This window comes from Prosopis cineraria, unplaced genomic scaffold, assembly GCF_029017545.1.
Source record: "Prosopis cineraria cultivar Desert tree isolate PC_DT_omini unplaced genomic scaffold, ASM2901754v1 PC1104, whole genome shotgun sequence".
Lineage (NCBI taxonomy): Eukaryota > Viridiplantae > Streptophyta > Magnoliopsida > Fabales > Fabaceae > Prosopis > Prosopis cineraria.
The window spans coordinates 1-3621 of record NW_026556429.1 but is presented as its reverse complement, the minus strand read 5'-3'; the positions used below and the strand labels follow the sequence as shown (position 1 = coordinate 3621).

The 3621-nt window shown below is 37.3% G+C and overlaps 1 pseudogene; it reads right to left on the bottom strand.

The window, feature by feature from the left end:
- Nucleotides 1–248: 248 nt before the first annotated feature.
- Nucleotides 249–3186, bottom strand: LOC129299270 (bifunctional UDP-glucose 4-epimerase and UDP-xylose 4-epimerase 1-like; annotated as a pseudogene).
- Nucleotides 3187–3621: the final 435 nt, after the last annotated feature.

The window sequence follows — 3621 nt, the reverse complement described above, 5'->3', positions numbered from 1 at the left end:
CTCAGTAGCAAGGTTAAAAAAAGAAATAACTCCATAATCAAAAAATTAAATGAACAATAACTCACGATGGCGAGGCCTTAGCAGGAGCTTTTGCAAGCAACCCATGAGCCAATGAACCAGAATCTAAAGCTCCAAAGCAACATACTTGAATTGAGGGATCAGCTGCATTGATAACATGTCAATTTAAAAAAAAAATGATTGAAAAAGAAGGGCAAGAATTCCTAAATTATAAGCAGCAGCACCCTATTTACATGTCATTTTATTTGCTTCCACATCAAGTTCAGGACAAAAATGTAGCAACCCTCAATACCACAATACAAACTTGAAACCAATGACAGAATTACCTTGATACCTTGCTTTCAAAATGCAGAAGGCCGTTACTTCACATGTTGGCTGAGGCTCACACTGAATGAAATGTCAATTTCAGTACAGATTGAGGGTATCAACTTTGAAAAGAGACATAATAACCCTATTTCACCATTACATTTCACCTCAAAATGTTGCTCATACAAAACAGCAACTCATTATCAAACAATGGGACAATTATTTCTATCATTGGAGTGCAAGAATCAACAATCCCCTATAACAGGAATGTAAAGAATGAACATGGAAAAAATAAATAATAATGATGATAGTGTAAAGAACCAATCATACAGGCAAAGAATTATATTCAAATCGTTTTCTCAAAATGATATGGTATAGGGCCCAAAAAATGATGACAGACTTCCTCTTCTACAACACGTTTCCACTGAAACTGGATCAAAGAGCATTGTGTTCTATTCTTCAAAGCTAATTCAAGGCTTCCCCTGGTATCCCCCTGGATTGTTGCTTGCCCATTTCCATTGATCCCTGCAAATTTCCTCAATGCCGCGTTTTGCCCTGGCAAAGGGAGCATGTTCCACAAAAAAATATGAGATACAAGATAAAAGGTTTACCACAGTCCGCTAATTAGCTATTGAATCATAAGGAAGCATCGTATAAATTCTTAGAAGTATGAATAGTTTATCTGATTAAATAAACCACTTTTAGTGTGCAAGAGCTAGTATGAAAATACTTACTTCCATCCTAGTTCTTTCTCAGCCTTCTCTGTAGATGCATAAACAACAGTCGCATCTCCTGGCCTTCTCGGACACATTTTTACTGGAAGTTTGTGTAAAATAGAAAAACCAGATGAAAAGATTTCACCATTTGCATACATGCAATCAAATGTCGTGTGTCTGAGAAGGGGGCGCTTTTGCGAGGAAGATGCACAATTACCTTGCTGGAAGCTTTTTCAAAGGCTGCTACCATTTCGAGCACTGATGTGCCACAACCAGTTCCCAAGTTGTAAGCAGTACAACCTAAGCACCAGTGGCCCCAACAACAAACGGGATGAATTAAGAAACATGTCCAAAATTTTGTTGCAGCTCAAGACAAAGAAAAGGAGGATTAATCACCGATGTTTTCTGTTGCAAAAAAGCTTCCGTAAGGCAGCAATATGACCATCTGCTAAGTCCATTACATGAATATAATCCCGTATCTGATTTCAAAAAAAAAAAAAAGTAGTTTAACAATTTAGAACGGGAAAAATATGTGTTTCTGCTTCTACTTGAGTTTGCATTGTTCCCCACAGAAAGGGTTTGGAATATGCAACTCCAGAATCTTTCATTTAAAACAGAAATTGTAGTTATTCGGATTTACTAACCGCGCTGCCATCCTTTGTCGGATAATCATATCCATATACATTGAGCACAGGCGCAATCTCCCACAGCAACTTGCTGAATGTAAGGCATTAGATTATTTGGGATGCCCCGAGGATCTTCACCAATTCTACCACTTTCATGGGCCCCTACTGGATTGAAATATCTCAGTAAAATGATTCTCCATTCTGGCTCAGCTCTCGAATGTCTCGAGCAATTTCTTCACTAAAAAGCTATCATGAAATGGTGTGTCAGGGAGAAAATTAGGGGGGGAACAACGGACTAGATCAGTAGATCCTGTAAAAAGTCATGAAACAGAGAAAGTAAATGTTCTTAAACCATAGGGATGATTACCTTAGTCCGTCCATAAGGATTCATGGCCTGTAACTTAGAATCCTCAACACAGGGTATCTCATCAGGTTGGCCATAAACAGTGGCAGATGACGAAAAAACCATCTACTCTACCCAAAGATATAAATTAGAAGTGTTAAGCCTATAGATGAATTGTCAACAGCTGGTAATATTCCATGTTATTGTTTAAAAAAATAAAAATAAAAAGAAATTGCACATCTATGTCAAGCAAATATAAAATCCGAAATCAATTATCTCCAGAAATAGGAAAAACATGATTATAACGCATATGTAGAGCCTTCCGTCAATTCAGTATCATGCGCCAACGCAACAATCGTGGGTGTATGTAATCATCAGATGCTCAAGGTCAAGGAAGCCACATTGCCGAAAACACAGCTTGAAATTAGCATCACCAAGCAATTACGAGGATATAAATCCGGAAAATTCACACTAGGCCTCCTCCTTACTAGAGATTCAAGAACAGAACCGAATATTTTAAAGATTGAAACGAGACTTGCCTTTTTGCAGTTATACTTTGCCATAACTTCATATAGATTGATAGTGCCGACCATATTATTATCGAAGTATTTGCGGGGTTTGGCAACGCTTTCTCCAACTGCTTTCAGGCCCGCAAGTGGATCACAGCATCAAATCTTCTCGTGATTAAGCACAGGAAAAAAAAAAAACAAAGCCTTAGCTCTAAATGTGTTTTAGATTTAACAGAGATATCCAATGAAAAAAATAAATAAAATGAAAAGCATAATTAACTTACTTCTTTGTTGAAGACCTTCTCCAAATCTTCTTTTATTCCTGAGATCACCCTGCAAAAGTAATAATTGCTGAGATGTAATAAATTAAAATGCATTCTGAAGTCCGAAGAAAATCAAATTGGCACCGAACGAGGCATCTGATACCTGGTTGATCTCGAGATTCTGAGAAAGCTGCGGACCTACCAAATCTCGAACCCGATTCACTGCTTCCATCGAGGAATTGTTGAAATTGTCGATAATGGAAACATCGAATCCCTGTTTGAGAAGCTGAACCACTGTGTGAGATCCAATGAAACCCGCACCGCCAGTTACGAGAATCGTTTGCCCTGAACACACCATTTCCCCGACCTTCGAAAGAATCAAAGGTAGAGACAAAAAAGCCAGATTTGCGGGAGAAAGAAAAAGGCAGAGAGAGATGATAATATATATGAATATGAGAGAGAGAGAGAGAGAGAGAGGAGAGAGAGGAGAGGAGGGAGGTGAAATCAAAAGAAAAGCGAGGGAGGAGAGACCAACTGAAAGAGCACTCTCGGGGAGAGAAATTGAGCAGACACATCAATTAGTTTTGAATTTGATGGTTTAATCACGAGTAATCAAATGATTCTTTTGGGGGTCTTTTTTCTTGAAAATTGAAATATAAAGCTTTTACAAACTTTTCCCGACATTATTATTATTTCCTCACCATAATGTATTTATGTAAAAAAAAATTAGGATATCCTCATATGAATTTATGTAAAAAAAATTAGGATATCCTCATATGAAATAATTCTAACATTTTTAAAATTTCATGTCAAGATCTGTAATTAAAGGATAATATATCC